The following is a 23,970-nucleotide window of genomic DNA, read 5'->3' as shown; positions in this document are numbered from 1 at the left end:
TAGAAAAGGAACTGCTGACCTCTTGAGGGTGTCATCTCAGTGGCATCACTGGACAGTCCAGATTGCCTGACATAATGGTAACCAATTTGGGGGGGTCATGTCCCAACAGGTTTCTGAGCTTAAGGGAGTTAGGTCTATGCTGAAGATAGAGAGAGAGAAGGGGGCATAAAAACAAATTTTAGTACACAGTTATCAAAAGTACACACACTTCACTTGGCATCTCCAGCACCTTCAGCTTTCTATGCTTGGTCTGTTTTGGCATCCCCATTTTCTGAAGGGTTATTCACATCATTGCCAGGGTCAGCTTTTCCCTTTTTCCCTTTGGGTACCTTCTCTCCCTTCTCTGCAGGGGCATTTTTAGGCTTGGTCTCTGGATTTGGAGGAACAGGTTTAACATATAATCCTGCAGATCTTTTCTTGGTCCATCCTTCACCTTGGCTTTATGTCCTTTAACATCTCCTTAAGCCTTCTCTTGGGCAGGGGGGTAGTGGTGGTGGAATGCAGGCGCTGGGAGCCAGGATGCAAAGGAACACAGGCTTTGGTTGGCCCGGGGGTCATTCTTGCCTCTTTTTCATACTGCTCCAGCAAATACATATTTTCATTTTATGTCCCATACATTGCTCTGTGATAGTTTTGCACATGCTGTCCTCCCTCTCAGGATAATCTTTTTCTGCCCCTGGTCTAGAAAGCCCATTTCTATATGAATCCTTTCTTAAAGCAACTGTCTTGCTTCCTAACATGAGGAGTTGCCCAATCCATCCTCTGTGCTCAAGTTTAAGAATCTCTCCCATCCAAAACTTCTTGTGCTATATTTGAGTTGGTTATGTATGTTCCTGTCTCCCTGACTAGACTACAAATTCCCTGAGGCAAGGGACCATGATATACTCATTTCTGTATCTCCAGCGCATGCCACAGTACTCACTACGTAAGTAAAGCACAATGGAAATCTTGTCTGGCTTCTTGAATTTCTATTTAAAAGATGTCCTTTAGCTAAAATGAAACAAATGAAAAGATATCAGAATTCAAAGTGATAGAGGGTAAAAGGAGAGAAAGTAGAATTTGGTTTCTCATCATAAATTAATAATGTTAAAGTCAGAGATCTTGTATTAGTTTCTGTTGCTTATAATAAAATACATGGAGGTGGGTAATTTATAAGAAAATGAAATGTATTGCTTACAGTTTCTGATGCTGGGAAGTCCAAAGTCCAGGCAACATATCTGGTGAGAGCCTTGGTGTTGGTGAGAGTGATGGCAGAGTATCATCACATTGTGAAATGGAGGAGCAGAGAGAGCAGAGAAAGCAGAGACTAACCTCATTTAAAGCCCTCCAAACCATGCCCATGACCATTTTTTTTAATCCATTCACTATGGCATGGTCCTACAATGTTATCACATCTTCAAGGTCACACCTTTCAATTACCATGATAGAATTTCTCACCCTCAACAGTTACAGTGGGAATTAAGTTTTGGGGGACATTCAACCCAAGCAGATCTGAAGTAAGATACTAGTTGTGAGTAGAATGATGGTTCATATAGTGTCTAAACACATTAAGAATTAGGGGAGGAAAAACCACCATTTAGTAAGCACTTGGTGTTGCTTTTCCTCCCATGGATTTGTCACCCCTTTTCCCTTGGGTGACAGAGTCACCAAAGATTACTCAAAGCCCATCTCTTCTGAGCAGTGAGAAGCCCCCAAAAGGGGTTAATCTCCCAGAACCCTCAAGAGTGAGGCATTTCTTCCATTTTGGAAATTAACCATGAATTGGGGTTCTCTTCCCGCATTTATTCTCCAGACCAAGAAGTTACAGGAAGAGAACATTGGTGGGGTTTTTGCTAAGTACAGTTTGACAAGTTTAACAATAGAAGCTGGTAACATTCAGTAAGGTGACACTCTATAATGCAATTTGCAACAAAAGCCTGATTTTAGCAAACATTCTCTTCTTACAGCAATTTCCCAGTATCTTTACATATCAGTCAGTAACCTGTCTGTCTTTGAGCCAGCAACCTTGCTGTGCTACAATTCTTTATCTTACAACAGAGACTATATAGCCTGGGGAAAATTTCCTGTCCTTTGCAAGGTCAATGTTTGAAACTGCAAGGCTTTGGAAAACCAGGCCCTGTGAAGTCCATTTGTTTTATGCATACTTCACACTTGGTATGTACCAGCAACATACCAGGCACTTTTAATAGTTTTACATATAAAATTTGTGTGACCTTTTGAGTTATATATAATTTCCATGGTATGGGCAAGGGGTGATGTCCAGTGAGATGAAATAGTTTACCCTCACAATATTATCACTGGTAATGTTAGAGCTAAGATTTCAACCAAAGTTTGTGCAACTCAAGATTTAAACTTTGGTTTCTGTAAGTGTCCATTTCAAAGTCTCATATATATAATCAAAACTAGACTGGTACTAATAATGACAGTATTGATAGTGAAAATTCCTAACATTTGCTGAGTGCTTATTTTGAGTCAGGGACAAGGCCGAGCACCAGGGACATAGAGGTGAATTAGCCACACCTTCCTCTCAAAGGCTTTAAGATGTATTTGAATTAAGTTGAACCCAAAGCTTAGTTTATCCGACCTTAAAGTAATTCTGGGGTTTATCAAACAAACAGAAAGTGCTTAGTTTTGTTTGGCTTTGTTTTGCTTCTGTGACTATATAAGGAGGGAAGAGAGTCTCTTTATCAAACAGCATGAAGGCGAGAGGCTCTCTTCCATGCCAGGCGAGTGATTTCGATAATTACCAATGGAGCTAGAGACACCAGCGCCTTCCAATTAACTTCTGTTACCGAGTGCTGTTGACTGCTTGCCTGACAGCCACAGGCAGATGGAGGGAGAGGAGAGCACACAAGATTTCTTTGCATTTCATAGTTCACAGATTAAAGGCAGTGTCAAGAGCAAGTTGGAGTTGAAGAATTGATTTATTTGGTGCTGCGTGGGGAAGGGCTTCCTCTGAATCATTACAAATAAAGCTGAGGTGCTTTAATATTATGTCTACTTCTTGGTACACAAATCAAACAATTTTTTCCCTTTAGATGCATTGTACACTGAGAGTTTCACTGCCAGAAAATGTGGCTGTATCCAGCTTTTTAAAATCTCAGCACTTAGACCTCAGTGGTAACTATTTTAAGCACTATGACCCTGGCTCAAATGCTTTCTAGGAGCTGTGGATGGAGAGTGGGAGCAAGTGGCCACAGGACAAATTAGAGAACACCCCACAGAAACTGATTTAGGCCAGAGAGAAAGCAGTCTAGATTGTCATGCCCAAAGAGTCATTATCATAATACATTACCCATAATAGGAATGCACTAATTGCAGTCATTCACATAGCATGTACCTGTGCCAGGACTTTCTGGTGCTCTGTGTGTGCGTGTAATCATTTTCATATTCACCACATTCCTAGGAGGTAAGAACTAGTATTGTGTTCACTTAACAAATGAGGAAACTGAGAAACAGAAAAGTTAAGTAGCTTGTTGAAGGATATACAGCTTGTAAATAGAAGGGTTAAATAGTAAAACCTAGTCCAAATTGTGTAAGTCTTAGCATTTAAAGATTTGGAAGAAATATGTTAGAATAGTCATGGAGTCTATATACAACATGCTGTATATACATGTAAATGTGTGTGTGTATCTGTGTGCACACATGTGTACATATCCACACGTGCATATATGTGTACATTTATACATGCGTGTGTGTGTGTGTGTTTAAGTTTGTGTGTGTATATATACGAGGGTACTCCAAAAAGTTTATGGAAAAATAGAATTAAAAGATAATGTGAGTACTTCCATGAACTTCTTGAAGACCCCTCATATAAAGAGAGAGATCAACAGACTGTGCCAATGTTGGCATCCATTGATGATTCCTTCCTAATTTCAGTCTTTACTATGACAATGCAAAATATTAATTTTCAAACTCCTATATTCCCTCCATATTAACCAGCGGGCCCTTGGATTTTATTACAAGCAAGATCCCTCCCTTCTCCCTCATTATGGTCAAATTAATTCCTATTTTTTCAATGGCTTATAATTATTTATCCTACTTAATCATTCTGGTGTTCAAATTGTCCCAGATTTGGGCAGAGGAAATCCTGTCAAGCTACTTCCTGTGTTCCTATGTCATGCTCCCATTGCTTTTTGGAGCATTTCTTACTATGTAGCATAACAAGATATTCCAGGCCTATCTTGTACCTACTCTGCCCAGTCCTGGAATCAGCCACTTCTTTAAGGGTCTCTGTTTTGTGATAGTTTGGAATAGTGTTAGATACCAAGTTCTGGGAGCCAGATTTACTCACTGCTGCGGGGGGTATCTTTGATTATTGGCCCTGTCAGCAAACAGAAGGTAGAAGACATATGGATGCATATATACATAACGTCATCGAAGTATGTAAACATACACAAAAATGCATCATAAATGCACAGATATAGACACACACAAACATGCACACATATACATATTTTAAAAATCGTGAATTCCTACTCCCTCAAATTCCAGTTCATCCCCAAAGCAGTTTTTGTTTGTTTGCTGAACTTTTATAGTTCGTAGGTGTATTATATGTCTATCACAGTGAAAAACTTGGTTCCCATTAATATCTGCATATTTACTTATTGGCCCAATCCTAAAATACACCTTAAAAAGTATCAGAATTGCTTTGCCCACACCACTATTGCAAAACAAACACAAAACATCAAATCTACTAAAAATGTAAGGTGTTTGTTGTCATTTTTTCCTCCTACCTACACTGCCCGTGATGGAGGGTATATACTAAAATACTATGGAAATGTCACCTTAGATTAATCCTTCTTTCTTTCCTTCCTTCCTTTCCCTTCAGTTTAGATTTAGGTTCTTTTCCTTCTTGTTCTTATCAATTTTATTTTTGAATATATAGAACATTAGCATATTTTCAAAGGTCAAAATATACAAAAAAGAACACTCAGAAAATTATCATTTCCTCCGGTAGGCCTTCCACCCCATTTTCGGCATACCTCATCCCTTACAAATAACCAATTCTCATTGTTTTCTGGCTCATAGTTCTTGTATTTCTTTTTGCACAGATAGTAAGTTATATTTTGTTTTATTATTTTCACCCTTTTCAAAATGTAGCATTCCATATATGCTTTTTTGCACTTTGTTTTCATGAATGATATCTCCTGGAAAGCACTTCATATCAGTTCAGAAATGTTTCTCATTCTTTTATCATAGTTTATTGAACTAATCCCATATGATTAGAGATTTCAATAGCTTTCAATATTTTGCAGATATAAATAATGAGGTAATAAATTAATTTGTGCATATGCAATTTCCTATTCTTGGCTGTGTATCTTTAGGGTAAACCCCTAGAACTGATTGTTCTTGGTCAAAAGGTAAATACACATGTACAACTGTCATAGGGGTTGTGCTATTTTGCATTCTCATGCAAAATGTATGAGAGTGCCTATTTCCCCACAGTCTAACCAATGGACTATATTGTCAAGCTTTTTGATTTTTAGCAATCTACAACATGATAATGGTGTATTAATTTGCCTTTCTATTGTCATCATGAGTGAAGTTGAATATCTTTTAATATGTTTAAAGACAACTTTTATTTCTCTTTTTGTGAATTGTCTGTTAATATCTTTTTGCCCATTTTTTAATGGAATTTTTGCTTTTTCTTTTCAATGTTTAAAAGTTCTTTATAGATTATGATACTAGTTTTTTGTTTTTTTTTTTTCTGATGTGTACTGCAAATATTTACTCCTAATTGGTCATTTTTCTTTTAAATTGTTGATACTCAATATGTTCTTTTATTTTTATATAGTCAAATTTATCTATCTCTCTGTATATTTAATTGCATACAGGCTTTTACTCATAGTAAAAAAAAAAAAAATCTTTCCTATACCTATGCTTATGGAAGAATTCACCCATTTATTTGTTTAAAAAAAAAAATTCTAGTAACTTGTATATTTTTACAGTCAGAACTCCCTAATTGCTCTGGATTGTCTATTGCTGTGGTTTCCAAACAGTTCTACAGAACCTGCTTCAGGAGCACTAAAGATGACTACTGTAATTTAAAATATGTTTTGTCAGTTAAAATCTTAATTAAAAACAGCACATCCACTTAAACATGTCAAATAAAATTTTTAACACATTGAAGTCCATTAGTACACTAAAATTTGCTGTCAACCAATATCATTTGGATAAAGTTATCACAGTATAGTTCCTCCATCCATGTCTGGACACAAAATTAAACCTTTGGAAACATGTTTTGGATTAGGAAGTGTGCACACCTTCCTTGACCTATTTTTAAATTCAGGCCAATACATGTCTGCTAAAAACAAAACAAAACAAGAAAACCTCTATAAATCAGAACATCAGATGTGCCATACTTAATTAGGACTGTGCAAAGCTCAGGTACATCTGCTTGGTACATGCTCTTCATACACAGTGAGATGTGTGCAGGAACAAGTAAACTCTTTAAACATTATGGTGTGAGATGTCAGAGTATTGGTATTTATGGAGTCAATGTGAGTTTTAAGTCCTTCTTGTCTGAATTTTACATCAATTCATAAAACAATTGTTAACAACCTATTGTGTATCATGCAGTTTACTGGTTCTCAGATATAAAGCAATAAACAAAGTCTTCATGGTCCTTACCACTTCAGAAACTCCAGGCAAGAGTTATTAAACAATTAATTATAATCATAAGTGATGAGTTATGATAGAAGTAGTATTAAATATTATAGGTTCATATGCTAGAATATATCGCCCATGAAGTATTTTTGCTCCCTGAAAAAATATTGCTTAAACTAAGAACTGAAAAATTACTATGACTAAGTGTATTAGTTCATTTCTTTGGCTTATAACAAAATACCTGAAACTGGGTGATTTATAAGAAAATGAAATTTATTGCTTACAGTTTCAGAGACCAGAATTCCAAAATCCAGGGAACATATCTGGTGAAGGCTTTCTTTGCTGATGACTTCAGTGACAGCAGAGTATCACAATGTGAAATGGTGGAACAGAGAGAGCAGAGAAATAGCTTCTCATACACTCTCCTTTGTAAAGCCTTCAGAACCACACCCTTAACCACCATTATTAATACATTCACTATGGCATGGTCCTACAATCTAATCACCTCTTCAAGGCCCCACCTTTCAATTACCATAATAGGATTTCCCACTCTCAGCAGTTACAGTGGGGATTAAGCTTCTAATATATGGACTTTAGTGGACACAATTTAATCAATCCTCAGCACTAAGAAAAATGCATTTTCCATGATTTTTTTTTAAATTGGGGTTTCTCAGGAGGTTTTGTTCAAAATATGAAAAGGAGAGTTCTGTTGGTAAATCCTGTGCTTAAAATCCAGGCACCTTAAGATAACAAACAGAATCCCATAATCTTAAAAGCTTCTACATCAGCCTACACCTTTCATCACTATCACCCATTCCTACATCTGCCTAATTTATTGTCTAACACTCAAAAGAATCTCAAGATAAGAGATTATTTTGGATTATCCAGGTAGACCCTACATAAAACTACATGGATCCTCGTAAGAGGGAAGAAAGGGGAGGTTTGACCCATTCAGGTGAGAAGTGATATAAAGATGGAGCAGAGAGAGATTTGAAGATGCTGGCCTTGAAAACTGGTGTGATGAGACCACAAGCCAAGGAATAGCAGCAGCCACCAGAGTGGGAAAGGCAAAAACAGATTCTCCCACAGAGTTCAGGATGGAGTATGGCCCCAAAGACACCTTGAACTCAACTCAGTGATATTGATTTAGGACTTATGATCTCCAGAACTGCATGAGGATGCATTTCTGTTGTTTTAAAACCACTGTTTGTGATAATTTGTTACAGCAGCCATAGGAAACTAATACAGCCTCAATAAGGAAGAGGTAGAAAGTTACTTATTTCTGACAAGGAAATTCTGGCATTAGTGAGGAAGGGAGCCTGGGGTGGGTGGGGTGGGTGGGGGCAGAGTTGCAGGAATAGGGCAGGAAGCCAACTGGGAGATAATGGCATTAATGCAGGTAGGTCATCAATAGATCCTAAAATAATGTGCCAACACTGGGAATGGTGAGAAAGGAAGAAAAATTTACCTGTAAAGCACCCCTAGCTACAGTTATTGATTTAGGTGGTAAGGGAAATTTTATAAAATTTAAATGGGAGTAAATATAGAATTTAATAGTCATGTGGTAGTTAAAAAGGAACATCAAAAATCCACATTTTTTAATTCTTATGAATGGGACCACGATCGCTACAATAATATGTACTGGGCTACAGCAGAGTTAAACTTTCTTTCGGATGGAAAAGCAAGGGCATTTTCTGAATACAGAAATAATTCCAATCTTTTTGAATCATAGCAAACAAGAAGGGGATTCAGAGGGTCTGACTTAGGCTTCTACAAACCGTTATCTAGCATTCTAGATGACTGTCATTTGATTTCTTCCTGTCTGACAAGCAACTCACTACCAACACAGGCAGTGGGCCTGTTTTGTACTCATATAAAAAATATTTATCAAATGGCTGCCCTATATATATTGGTGCTTTGCTAGTCTTGGAGATTCAGCAATCCATAAGAAAGATTCATGGAGCTTCCCATTCTATTAAAAGATAGATAATAACCAAGGAATCAAATATATTAACATAATAAGAGTCGGATACTGAAAGTAAGTGCTATGAAGAAGATTAAAGATAGTAATAGGATATTACATATTAAAATTCTGTGGTCAGGGAGTCATTTCTGAGGAGGCAACATTTTTGACTTGAGACTTAAATGACAAGGAGAAACCAGCTATGCAAAGGTCTGGGCCAGTGCCCTCCAGGTGGAGGTAACAGAAGTAGAAAAGCTCAAAGGTGGGAATGAGCTTGGTGTGTCTGGGGAACACAAGAGGTCAGTATTGCTGGTACATGATGAAGGGTAGAATATATGAAAGTTACAAGTCTGGGTTGCTCCAGAATGCACAATTTGGAGCATGAGTAGGGTAGCCGTGTTAGTATGAGAAAATGACTGGTTAGGAATTGAATGACCCAAGTTTTATTTCTTGCCCTTCACCTGCCCGTGAGTGTTCTCTTAGATTTTTCTTTGCTTCTCTACATTTCCATCTTTGGATATTTAAAGTGATAGAATCAGACAATATCACTGATTTTCAGGTTCTACTCCATGGAGCCCACTAAGGGGCCTAATTGGTGAGGCTCAGATCTCACTATCAGCTTTATCCGGAGCAGCACTGTGCTACCTGTTTGCATTTTCAGAACAATTTTATTTCATCAAAGGATTAAGCAGGCCAAAAAAGCTTGTAAACCATTAGCCCAAGTTATCTATTTAATTATGCCAAACTTCAGAATCCGGTGATCCTAAGCTATGGAGAAGACATTTTGGACTCAACAGAAAAGGGTAAAAAACATTCTAAATTTGAAATGGATTGTCTTGTGAAGTAGTTAAGCTCCCCATCAAATGAGTTTTGCCAAAACTAAAATAAAAACAAAACAAACAAGCAAACCACACACTTAGGAAATTCTGTGTTACACAAATTCAAATTATTGCTACAGAATTTTTCGAGCCTTTAATGAGCTGATATTCGTTATGAATTGCAATGAAAAGAATGCGGTATGCAGCATAGCCCAGACTTCCCCAGGGCCTTTGTTTTATGGAGTATGTTATCAGATTTGTGCTCCATATAAATCTTTATTAAAACAGTTTCCTCATGACTCTGAGATACCTGGACTCTGTAACTTTATTATAAGTTCCAAGAAAAATGGGTTTGTCTCTCTTCTCTTCACAGCTACATTTGCAATGTTTTATATACTGCTAGAAAGGCAAGGCTCTATTAATAGTTATGGAGTAACTGAATGAATGAATGAGTGAGAAGGAGATATTTGTTCTTGAGGAGAATAGAGCACTGTAGCCACTCTCTGATATCACCAAAACCACATAAAATCCAGTGGCATAGCTGAGGACTAATTATTTTGACACCATAATCCTGAGCTTCTTCCATGAGATTCTAGTTTCCTTCAGGTTGCCACTTTATCTTGCAGGGATAATTCATTTATTCATGAATATTTTTTCAATTTTCTTATGTTCTAGATGCTGCAGTATCTTTGGGGAGAAAATTATGAGCTTACAGTGTAAGGAGAGATATAGATGCTAACCATATAATCAAATGTATAATTAAGAACTGGATAGATACTATGAAGGAAACATACAGATAGTTATGATCTAGTATATGATATGGGAATCATGAAAGGGTTTCTTGAGAAACAGCATGTGAAATTTGAGATCTTAAGACAAGTAGAAGTTAACTACACGCATCTGGTGGAGGTGAGTGATTAACAAGCAAAACAGAAGCATGAACAAGACCATGAGGTGGAGGCGAGCATAGGTAAAATAGACAGAGACAAGATCAGGGAGGCTAGAAGAAAGGAATTGAGATTGAATTGCTCCTTAGGCTGGGGAACTGAGCTGTCCATCCAGGCTTTGTGGCATATTAAGGATTTTTCTTTTTATTCTACAAGTAATGGGAATCAATGAAATAGGAAAGAGAGCATTATCATACATTTAACTTTTTCTTTTGAAGAAGTCTTCACTGTGGCTGCAGTTCATATATCAAATTGGAAGAGGAAATATGGAGGCATTAAGACAATGATGTTTGGGGTGATATCAGCAGACAGTGAATGTAGAATCCTGAGATGTTTACAACTAAAACATATATTACATTTATAGTGCATGAGACATATGAGGAAAAGAATGACTCCTAAGTTTTGGACCTGTGCACTGTGCTAATGATAATGCTCAGAAACATCAAGGAAAAGAACCGATTTTACAAGGGAAAGAAAGGGAGATTAATTTTGGACCTGCCAAGTTTGTGGTTTCTTTGGGATATCCAATTAGAAATGTGAAAATAAGACTGGAGCTCTATACTAGAGATGCAAAATTACAAATTTCAAGCATTTAAATAGTACCTAAACCTTAGGTATGAGTAAAATATTTTGACAAAAAAAAAAAAAAGTACAGCTTGAAAAGGGAGCCATTATATGATTTGAAGGATAGAAATAAGAAAATAACAACTACTATTTATTGAGCCTTTTCTATGTCTCAGACATTGTCTTAAGCAATTAAATGAGTTATTTCTTTAAAAAAAAACACTTCAATGAAGTTAATATTATTATCAGTATTTTTACAGAGCAGATAACTGTGCTGACTTTTACTAATGATATAAGTTATAGCCAGGATTTGAACCTGGACAGGCTGGTTCTAGAGCGTAGACTCATGACTGTGAGTCCTAGGATGAGCCAGTGGAGAAGCACCGGAAAAGAACAAGGAGGTGGAGGAAACCCAGGTGCAAGGGCTATCACAAAAGTTACGGAGAAAAAGCTTTAAGAAATAAATAGGCACCAAACTGAAGACCGATGGGCGGTGAAACAAGATGAGGAATGAAATTTGTCTATTGTATCTAGCAACATGGTGATCACTGGTGATGCATTCTGATAGAAGAATAGAAGGAGAAGCCACTTTGAAGTGGGGAGACAAAAGACTGGAAATGAGGGGAAGATGTAAAATCAAGATAGACACGTCTCTGAAAATTTTAGTCCTAAGGGGAGAGTGCAAATAAGGCAGTAGCTGATTGGAGAACAGAAGGCAGAAAAAGTTGTTTTATTTAAGGAAAAGAGAGGGTTGGGCCTATTCTACTGCTGGTGGGAAGGATACAGTAGAGTGAAAAAGGATGAAGACACAGGAGAGGCTAATTAACACACAGACAGTCTGAGGTAGTTATTGTAAGGAACACGAGAGGAAGGTGACCACAGTGACAGAGTACGACTGCTTGGCAGTGGTGAGGTCCAGCTGATCACAACTTGGATACAGTTATGGTGATGCCAACTGCCCTATATGCTATTTTCTTTAGCGGTGTCAAGCTGCCCAAGTACCTGCACAAAGAATGTGAACATTTGCTTAGAGAATAGAAGCCAAACTCAGGAAAATAGAGTTTTAAATAGCAGTGGTGTATGTGTGGGGATTTCATATCAAAAAAAAAAAAAAAAAAAAAAAAAAATGTCCTGAGGATAAAACTTATTTTTAACTCAGAGTGTCCATATCTGAATTTACTTTTATTTAGATGACACCTCTTACTTCTTAAGTACTTGTTCCCCTTAAACTTGTGATACTTTTAATCATGCTGTGTCTCAGCTTCTCACATAGAACTACCTACTCTCCATTCCTCTCCATTCTTTCTTCCTTCTCTTCTCCTTTCTTTTCCTCCCTCTTTTTGAGTCCCTCCTTCACCTTTTCTTATCTTCCTTTCCCTCCCAGTCCCTTTACTTTCCCTCTCTTTCTTCTTTCCTCCCTCCTTCCCTTTCTTTCTGCCTTCCTTTCTCTCTTCTTCCCTTCTTTCATTCTTTCCTTCTTCTCCTATCTTTTCTTTCTTCCCCCCATACTTACAAAGCAAGAATTTTCAACCCTGGCTATAAATTAAAGTTACCTCAGAAGCTTCAAAAAATACCTATCCCTGGATTATACCATAGTTGAAATTAATTCAGAATATCTGGGGGGGGGGGCAGGGCATCAATATTACATTTATTATACATAAAAAGTCATTCAAAAAAATCAAAACTCAGTATAAAAGTTTCTCCTAGAGATGTCTATAACTTATTAATATGATAATATGCATAGAAACACAGAACTAAAAAAATGAAACAAAACTTATGCTCCTCAGTCCCTCACCACTCATCCTCAGCCAGTTCTGTAGCTTGCTGTGATTCCATTTGAGAGTGTTCCCTACCTGTGGATCTGTGAACTGAGGCAGAGCTTGGGGTAGATTAGAGACTGCCTTTTTATCTGGTGAAATTGATGTGCTGGGAAAATTAAGGAGGCCAGAGTTCTTACTCCACCTCTTCCTTCAGTGTGAAATTTTAAGCCACACTGAGTTTAACCCCTCTGAGTTTGTTTTCTCATTTATAAAATGGCACGTTAGCATAACCTATGCCAGGTCCACAGAGGGAACATATAGCCCCCAGTACCCAGTAGCACGCTGATTTCACAATTGCATCATAACAGCAATTTATCAATGCCTTTCACATCCAAAGTGTCTAGTACATTAGTGGCACTTGGTAAGTCATGTTGAATGATCTGAAATGATCATAGGTTTAGTAAATGGTTTGTGAATGCTTGATGCTTTCTTTATAATATAAAATTTGGTGAATACAAGTTCTTAGAAGCTTTTAGGATGTCTGAAAGTAAGTGTCCTCCTCTCTTCTTTGCCTCAACTACCGGAGGAAATCATTGAATCCACAGTAAAATGAAATTAACCACTAACTCATTGGATCATTCCTAAGAGACAGGTAAACCAAATGCTTGGTAGTTGAGATGCCTCAATCAACTAAACAAAAGTATTACCTGAGAGGAGAGATATCACTTTATTCAGGATGGATCTTAGCCTTTAACTTGTATTTGAGACATTGACTATTTCTTCTTAGAAATGTTTATTGATTTTCAGGCCTGGTCCAAAGTTGACTAACATTTTACAATCCAAGCTGAAAGACTACTGGTTTGGGAGTGCAGTTTTAAGTTCTCATCCTAACCATGGGCTTTCATTTTCTGCCAGACAAGAGTGACCACAGAGCTGCTGGGCAAGCCATCTGGAATGTCTTTATGGATTACTGTCACATTTCCCAGACAGCAGGGGCTTGACTTTATGGCCAAGTCTTCTGAGCTTTCATGGGGTTCCAAGAATCCTTTGCATATAAAAGAGGAAGAGCATTTAGGTGGACTGTTACATTTCTATTTGATATACTTTACTCTGTTGAAGAGGAAATTATTTCAGGATCATCAGACACCTACAGCGGTTCCCTCAGCCATCTTTGTCTTCTTTAAGAATAAAGTGATGCCAAATACTCTACTAGTATCAAGTATGTGAAAAAAGATCAAATGGCAGGGTCCTAGAATTAAATCAGATTGTCATAATTGAAAGAGGGTTGAATAAAGGGACTATTGACAAAGGTGTGGGCAGAGTGGGGAAAACTCAAGGATGCATTCCTCTCAACACACCCTGGGAAAACAAGACTGGTTTTCCAACTTTTAGGACTGAAGAGCTAAAAAAAAGAAGAGAGTAACCTGCTCTCATTTACTCTCTACCTCCCACTGTCCCCCGCCAGGGCTTCCCATTGGTTGAGTCCAACAAGAAGCCAGAAGGCAAGAAGACTCTCTTGGTGTAGCCTTGCAGGTCAGCCTCCCCAGCAGAATGCAGGGTGGAAAGGGATAACAGATGCATCTAGAGGGACAAACAGAAGACAAGAAGCACACTAGGAGTAGAAAGATGACTTGGAGGGTATATTTCCACTCTAATTTTCACTGAAACGATAACCACCAGGAAGGTTATCCTTCCACTTACTTTTTATGTGACCTTGGATAAATTATTTAACCTTTGTAAACCTTAATTTCTTCACCTCCAAACGTGGGATTAGTTACATCTACTTGGTATTATGCATGACAAATAGAAATAACTCAGTAAAAAAATCTTTCATAATGTATAATAATATTAGGACCACATAAATATCAATCCAAAATTATTAGTGATTCTGTTTCATCTAATATACAGATATATAAAGATTTTTAAGAAATAATATCCTTTAGCCTGCTATTTATTGACTTTTAAATTATTTATTTGCTTTTGATTATCAATTAGCCTTGATCCTTCATACAAAGCATAGTGATAATATCCCTATTAATTAGAGGTTGTAACTATCTTATCAACAATGAAACTGAAGTTCCGAATGGTTAGGGAATTTTCTTATGACCACATCATTTGTAAATTAGGTAATTCTGTGTTGTCTCAAAATCTATATTCTATTACAATACATCATGGTCTGGCCACCCCATTGTATATAAGACATGCTTCCATATTTATTACTAGACAATAGCAAAAAAGTCCTGAAGTGTGAAGAAAAATATATATTGAAGAGAATAATGCCTTACTGTGGATGGGTATTCAAGATTACGGAGGGTCAGGAAACAAAAAAGACAATCAAATCTGAAATTATTGACTAATTACCCAGTGTTATCATAGAAAACAGAGGACTTAGGATGCTGCAGTATATTCATGTATTTAAGGACTGATAAAGAACAAGGAGAATACAAACTAAAATGTAAGGAGCTCTCATATGAGATAGCTCCCGTTTGCTAGAGGTGAGCAAAAAGAAGATGAATTAAAATCAGTAGTATTGTTATAATAAGCCACTTATAAAGAGATAATTGGCCTAGACATTTCCTAAAATGTCCTCTGAACTTTCAAGTTTAATCTTTTTCTGTAATTCTGATGCCAACATTAAGTCATATATAAATCAAACATAGATTATTTATTGCTATTATGTATTGTCTTAACCTGGGACATATAGAGTGTACATACTCAAAATAGAACTCATTCAAAATAGTTTAATACAAAAGGGGAATTAATTGAAAGGATATAGATATTTTTGGAGAAGGATTAACAGTGCCTGACATCAGGAACTGGAAAATAGGAGCTCAGGTTACCCCTGCTGCTCATCACCTCTGCTTCTCTCTGATCATTTCATCCATTCTCTGTCTCTGCAGACCCTTCCTCCACGTTGGCATGTGCTTATCCACCATGGCTCTGGCTTCACACAGCCTCTCTGTTCAACCATCAAACACAGATTGGAGTGCCAATTAGCAGAAAAGAGAATCTGGCAGGCTCAACTCATTTCAGGTGTTTTTTTTCCAGCCCAACTGTCTATGCGGGGAGGGAGGGTGTCATTGAATTGCAGTCCAGAGGACTAAGGAAACAGACTGTCTAAGATAGGGCTACGAACAGATGCTATTAGGAGTAGAACAAAAAGGAAAAGATTTGTGGAGAAAAGGGATGAAGTCTGGCACCGGTATACATAGTAGCATATGCATATGTAGACAATATGGAAATTGTTTTAAAAGGCATTATAGTGCTCTGAATTTATTTCACATTATCAATATTCCTATTCAAATTTCTTTAAAGCATTTCTTATACAAAATACCATATAATTTCTTTATCATTTGCATTCTGTAATAAGCATAAATTTACAAGTACTGTTATAGTTTTTATTTTGATGGTAAAAGTAATAAATGTTAATTGTAGAAAACTGGGGAGGGATGTCTAAGAAAGCAAGTCAAAACTCATATAGTAACAAATGTAACGTTTTGGTATATGACCGTTGCATTTAACTCTGCACACAAACCCATTCACATACTTGACCTTACATCCTACATACTATTTTAAAGTGCTTTTTGCAAATTAACAAGTTTTTAACCTTTCCTCTTTATCTTTGATACTCTTTTGTGGAATGTTTTATAATAGCTCTATAGAATTTCATAAATTTCTGAACAAAAGGCATTTGGTTATTTTCATTTGTCACTATAGGCAATGCCGGATTATAAATTACATGGATGGAAAGATAGATATGGATATTTAGACATATAATCGAAGTTTTTGTGGATATGTCTGACTATTTAGGTTACATTCCTGGAACAGAATTACTTAGTGAAGCTTACACTCTCCCCAGTGTATAAAACGTCAGTGTTTAAGGGGTCCAATAAAGAAAAACACTACCACCACCAACAAAACCTGCCAACTGAGAAGGATAAAATATCTCATTGTTTTAATTTATGTTTTTCACAATTATTAAGGTTAATTAATTTTAAATTCTTATAATTGATTAGCTATATTCTAATACATACTTTGTTGTATGAGGTCTTTTGAAAGTTTTTTTCACCAAACTTTCACAGTTACTAATTTATATAAACTAGATTTTACTTTCCTACAGTATTACTGAAAATAAAACAGACTCTGCTATAATATTCAATTTATATGACAATTGTGGAGTTTTAAAAAGCATTGCCAATGGGGCCAGAAAACTGGGTTCAAATGCAGTCTCTAATATGTACAAGTTGTGAGGTTATTATTTAATCTCTCTTGGTCTCCATTTAATCACTTATAAAATGGAGACGAGAAACCCCACCTTATATTAGAGGATTAATTTCTCCTTATTGCTCTGAGAGCATGTATTTTACAGTGCTATTTCTCTTTCATGGCATGTACTTTCTTGTTCTCTAGATTCCAGAAATATCGCACTGTTTTAATATTTTTTAATTTGTCTTGATCTTTCCCACTCTTAGGAATTTTGACATGATATTTCCTTTGCCTAAAATAATCTTCTCCACCATCTTCTCGACTCTTACACATCTTTATTATTTAAATTTCATATCCATATTAAAAGAAAAAATATACTTTCTTGAACCCTAAACACACTACTTTAGGTATACCTTGTTATATTTTCCAAAACCTCCTTTATCATGATCACCATATCTGATATTTCTCATTTTAAATTATGTATTTCTTGCTAAGCGGTTACATTTGCTGAAGATATGGCCCATTTCTGTCTTGTTTACTTTTGCATCCTCAGTGCATAGAGTAATTTAACGACCCATAAATATTTATGTAAATTGATAAGCAAATAAACAATTTTCTTCTTCTGAACAATATTTCTTCTTCATCCAAACTCTTCATTTTTTTATTACTTGTTGAAATATTGTCAGTTTGTTTTGGTTGGAGGTAACCAATGAAAGGCTATTCTTATTGAGTGGACTTTAATTATTGAGCCTAAGGTAATAAACATTTCACTAAGGCAGCATGTGCACTTCTGGTGATAGTTTAAATAGGGATTGTAAAAAATGATTTAATACTATATATGTACTTTTTGGTTATAATTTGCAAAAAGAAAAGTAATATTGGTTTTGGTAGAGACTTATAGAGCACGCTACTTATGCCTTTCTCTTCTTCTGCTTCTGGATGCATAGAAGGTGGTTGTCCCCCAACTCACCCTCACCGTTCTGTAATTTGTCAGGACTGTGAGGTTATTGCTCACCAATGAGTTGGGAGTAGATATTAAGTGACTCATTTTTAGGTTAAAGCATGGATTTGCCTTTGTGAGACCGTCCAGAAGTCTCTTTTCCTGCTACTGCAACTGAAAAGTTCTCCTATTCCTTATGTTGCTAAGAATGATGGCGCTTCTGCCAGCCTAAGTCCCTAACTGCATGTGTAGAGGAGAACTCCCTCCTCTCACTGATCCCCATGGGATGTCTGGAATGAGCAGCATATAAGATTTTATTGTGCGAATTGTGTACCATTAGTTTACTCAAGTACATCGGTGATGATAAAGCGTCCTTTTAAAATAATTTAATTTAATATGTGGTGACTTCTAGAAATATATTGTGAGTAATGTACAGTTTGATTCACCGTATGACTCAGCAATTCTACTACTGGGCATATATCCCAAAGAATTGAAATCAGGGACTTGGAAAGATATTTGTACCACTATGTTCATAGCAGCGTTTTCTACGACAGTCAAAAGGTAGTAACAACCCAAATATCCATTGATGGATGAATGGATAAACAAAATGTGGTATATGCATATAATGAAATGGTGCTCAGCCTCTGAAGGAATGAAATTCTGATACATGCTACAATATAGATGAAACTTGCAAATATACTGAGTGAAATAAGCCACACATAGAAGGGCAAAACATATTGTATGATTCCACTTATATGAGGTATCTAGAATAGTCAAACTCATAGGCACAGAAAGCAGAGTCGAGGGTATGGCAGACTGGAGGGTGGGGGCAATAATAAGAAGTTAGTGTTTTATGGATACAGCATTTCAGTTTGGGATAATGAGAAAATTCTGGAGACAAATAGTGGTGATGATTGATTACACAACAATGTGAATGTACTTAACACCTCTGAATTGAATACTAAAAAAAATGGTAAAATGTTAAAATATTAAATTCTATGTTCGATGTATTTTACCACAATCAAAAAATACTTCAGGTGATATTCAGATATAGCAAAAATCATTATGATGATAAGCAAATAATTAAATATTGGGAAATACTGACATAGGAAATGAGCGTGAGTTTTGGGATCAGAAAGACCTTGGATCTGAAATGGGCACAGCTGCATACTTGCTGAGAACCTCTGGCATTTGTTGACCTTTCTCAGCCCCACTTTCATTATCTATAGAATAGAGTCATTGTAAAGATCAGCAAGGTAACACGCAAAACACTTAGAACATTGCAGAAACCTAAATAATGGTTCCAATCCTTGTGTTGCCATTGTTTTTGCTATTGTTAATAATATGTTTCAAAATGAAATTGGAGGCTGAAGTGTTTTCTATGCAGTGTTTCTTTTTTCACATAACATAAATTTGGTTAGAAATCAAGTTATGAAAAACAAGATATTTGTTCCAGTAGAGTTATTGAATATTTTATCATTTTAGAAGTCCAATTTTCTTTATTCATTTCAGGGTCTTCTGCCTTTATAAGATAAGGGACAGATTCAATTTATACTGTCAAACGCTAGCTACCTAGCTATCTAAAAGACTACTCCTTTTAACCGTCTTTCATGTTTACCTTGCTGAAATATAGTTAAATGCTTTCAATAAAATATAAAACCACCAACAGTCAAGACCTACCAAAGACTTTTATGCCTCCAGATATAGGCAGATCTTTTGAGACAAGTGAAATATTTAGCTTAATAAAATTTTACACATTTGATTTTGTAGGCAACCCATAAGTAAGCAAAGGTCATTTCAATTTGGTTGAATGAATTTCTGTTGAATGCTTATTATGTTACTATAATATGTTTGGGATTATGAAAGAGCAAAAAAATCCTGCTATTTTTACAGATCCTAGTCTTAAGGAGCTATAAATCTCATGGACTAATTTACGTGAATTTCCTCCTCTGGATAAAGCTTCCGTTGGTGGAGTTTAAATAGGCAATAGGTGATTAAGTTTGTGAGTTAAGCCTCATTCAACACTCCCTAAAATGAAACTTGTGCTATATAATAAAGTCCCCTTACAATATTAGTACATGTCCTACTACTCTTGTCTCCTTGTTTCTGTTCATTGTCTACAGGGTATACATACACACACACACACACACATATATATAATCATATACATATGTTATATGATTATATATTAAACATTTAGATAATTTAAGGCAAATTAACTGAGGCCAACTATCAGCTGAGTAAGACATATCAAATGATAATAATAATGGTTCTATAACTAATATTATTAATAATAATTATAACAATAGTAATAATAATAAATTATAGTAACTACTGTGTAATGAAGTTATCACATACTAAGTACTTTATATTTGTTATCTTATTGAGCCCTCTAATAAATCTGAAATTAGGTGTCAATGTCTACATTTCAGAGATGAGGCCACCACACTTTAAAAATATTAAGTAACCAGCTTGCACAAGGCCACACAATGGGTAAGTGGTAAAGCTGAGGTATATGCTCAGGTCTATCTGTCTGTTTCCCCAGCACAGTTCTGTCATGATGAGTCCTGGTCAGGGCTTATTTCTGGTGGGGAGTGAACTCTTTCCCTCTGCTGAGTGCCCCATATTGGACTGCCCTTGCTTCTCTCTCTATTTGGTTCCATTATTTTCATTGCTGTGTGATGTTTCTATTGTTACAGCTGACACTCTCACTGTAACCCGTGGTCAGATCTGGCTTTGCTTAGCTAATTGAAAACAGGTGCTTGGAAAAAATGGCTCAACGTGTAGGCAATTGACTGGCCTTTAACGTGCTCATTCATTTGGTGTTTAGCATTACAGGGCACATGTCTTAGTTAGTCTTCTCTATAGTACCTTCATTAGGACAGATGTGGACCAGGAAAGATGGAACACAGGGAATTGATTAATGTACAAGACCAACTGACAGAATTTTAAACTGGACAGTGATAGCCAGATATACCAACCATTTCCATAGCTAGCAATCAAAACCCTACTGCTGTCTCCAAGTCTATGTATTTCGGTGAGTCAGTAATTCCTCCTGTCTGTGGGGATTATCCAGCTGTCCTCTTTGGAGTGGATCAAGGGTTTAAAGGAAAACCTTTTTATCTCTCTGGCATGGGAAAACTGAAATAATGTCTGTCAATAAACATCTTTGGACTTCACAATTTCCATCTTGCTTGAATATTCATGCCTCCTCAAACCCCAACATGTTCCACGAGGATTTGGTAGTATACGGTTTTCATTCAAATTGCCATAATCAACCATGGAGAATTCAATTTGACTTGGGGATTATCCCTAATTTTTCTTTGATCTAGGTCATAGCCTGTGGATCTTTTTGGACCACTTCAAAGAACTGTTTGGAAAAAGTTCATGTGTGTGCTTCTGTGTGCTCCAGTCTCTGATCATGAAGGCTCCAGTTAGTTTAACTAAACAGCATCCTGGACTCTTCTCACAGACTCTCTCAACTAACAAGGAAATGAAATTGACACCGTCATGAGAAAACTAGAACTCTATGATTTAGAGAATCCATTCAATTTGTTGGATGTAAATACTAATCTCAAATTATGATTCTAATTTAAAGATCTTGTGACATTTATGCGACTTTGGAGAATTTCATATGTGATATCCTCTTTCAGGGAGGGAGAACTTTGAAATCCTTCTATGTGTCACACACTTTTTTTCCAAAGAAAATCTTGGAAGAAAGGTAGTGAGAACCTCAAAATACCTTGTATAACAAAAATAATACCCTTTCTGCAATAATTACTCAGTTTCTGCTACATGTCAGTACTTGGATATGGGCTAGTGCTACAAACCCCCAATTTCAAGGCTCTTCACCACACAGACTTTGTTTCCCTGCTACTCTCCTACTTCCAATACACACCATGATTTCCCACCAGTTTTCTGAACATACTGTGTTTATTGGCTCCAGACCTTTGCACGTGCAGATTCTTCTGCCAAGAACTCTCCTCTGCTCTAATCTTCTTCTTTTGGCTGATTGAATTCTACTTATGCTTAGATCTTTTCTCTAATATCTTTTCCAAAGTAAGACTACCTTGATTTTCCAATTCTGAATTAGTACGCTGCTACATATTCCCATGGCACCCTGTTCTTACTCTGTCAAAGCCTTTTTGACATGTTCTAGGAATTGCCTCTGTGTCTATATTCCACATTAGATGGAGTATTTCTTGAAGGCAAGAGCAGTCTTTCCTTCTATTTACTGTCATGTGCTGAACATCTAGCAGAGCAACTAATATGCAGTAGGTACTTAAGAGACAGTTCTTGATTGAATAACAATAACTACCATTTATTGCATCTATTGTTAGCCAGGAACTATGTTGACCTCTTTACATGTACCTATTGCTTCTATCAATTACAGGATGTACAAATTACTTTCATTTTTGATATGGGAAAATGGAAGCCTAGCTAGGTTAAATAATTTATGTAGGATCTGTGAGTCCTGAGCAATAAAGCCTGTGCTTTCTCTCATGTTACCATAGCACCTGTAGAAGATGGGGTTCCCACAGGTATTTAACTTCAATTAAATGAACAAACAAAACTACTTCTTTGCAAGGCACAGAAAAATCCTCTACTACTTGCTTTGACATTTTTTAATTGAGATAAGACAGTTATAGAGACATACTAGTATTTATTTGCAGGTCTTTCATAAGCACAATTATTTCTACATTACTATTCTTGCTCTGTGATAGAGTATTTTCTTTCTCAAGACTTGTATTCTAGGGCAAGAATACAATTAGGCAAAGAAATAGGCAAATAGTAGTCAGAGATGAGTTTAATAAAAAGTTCTTGTGTTAAACTTAAGTGAAAGCAAATGGTTAAATGTAGATACTAAATTGTGGAGATTGGTTTTTTCCCAGTTCCTTACATCAACTGAGTTTTTGTGGTACTTCCAATAACAATAATAGGAACAAAGATCCTGCTAGATTGGAATAGAGTTTTGACTTTTACAAAGTGCTTTCCTCCACATAATTTTATTTCTCAAACACATCTATCAAGAGGAAGGTCAGTGTGACTAGACTTGTTTGATAGTGGGAACACGACACTAAGAAAAGTCAAGTGCTGCTGAGGCAGCAGTTACAATGTGCTCAGAGGACTTTCTACTGTGGGGAGCAGGGGACATAGCAGGCCTAAGGCTCCAGCTGCTATGCTCTGGAATCTCTGTTTGAGCTGAGAATACACCTCCCGTGGGTTGTCCCCAGCTAATGGCTGAGTGCAGTGGGGCTACTAAGGTAGCTCTCTTTCTCAGAAATGTATGTCCTACTTGATGACCCACTTTGGCTCAGGGACTCCCCAAAGGCATTGCTGAACTTACCAGAGCCTGCTAGGAGTATAAGTTACTTTCAGCCAAATTTCACTCCCACCCTCCCTCACTCAAGCTCAGACTTGTATCTCAGTCTGATGGCTCAGACTTCTCCAGCTCCTTTACATTTCCATTCACAGGATCTTTTTCCCTGATATAGTCATTGTAAGTTTAATCCTGTTGTGGCATCTGCTTCTTGGAGGACCCAGGCTAACATGGTTGGTTCATGGAATGTAGCACAAACTAGATCTTAGGCTTCATGGCTCCTGGCCTAGTTTGTTGCTGGACAAGAGCCCGAGAAGCTGATTCTGTTCCACAATGTATTTGGTTTACTAAGTAACTTCCATAATAAAATAACATCAGAAAGAAAGAGAGAGCTAAAAAGTAAAAATTATTTTAGATGATGAGGGTATACTAAAGGAGACAGGATCCATCCTGAAGAGGTTCCCACTGGCCGAATTTGGAATTGATTGAGTATAAATTTAATTAAGTGTAGCAATTAGTTATAAACTTTTGAGTAAAGAGGAATTCATGAGTCCAAACTGATAAAAATGCTTCATGCACACATTATTTTTATATAAACATATATGAGTGTGTGTGCATATGTGTACGTGTGTACAAATTTAGAGGGAAGTTTGGAGGAGAAGGCTACAATAATCCCAACATATCCGTGATTTCACTTTCCGCAGTTACAGGTACTCCTGGTCAACCAAGGTTTGAAAATAAGTGAGCACAGTACAATAAATGATATTTTCATAGAGAGAGAAAGAGAGAGACCCCATTCACATAATATTTATTACAGAATATTGTTATAATTATTCTATTTTT

General features: G+C 36.6%; 1 pseudogene; it reads right to left on the bottom strand.

Moving 5' to 3' along the window:
• Positions 1–209: 209 nt before the first annotated feature.
• LOC134376267 (non-histone chromosomal protein HMG-17-like) lies at positions 210–740 on the bottom strand (annotated as a pseudogene).
• Positions 741–23,970: the final 23,230 nt, after the last annotated feature.

This window comes from Cynocephalus volans, chromosome 4 (genome assembly GCF_027409185.1).
Source record: "Cynocephalus volans isolate mCynVol1 chromosome 4, mCynVol1.pri, whole genome shotgun sequence".
Lineage (NCBI taxonomy): Eukaryota > Metazoa > Chordata > Mammalia > Dermoptera > Cynocephalidae > Cynocephalus > Cynocephalus volans.
Note: the sequence above shows the minus strand (reverse complement) of the source record. Positions and strands in the feature narration are given on the sequence as shown.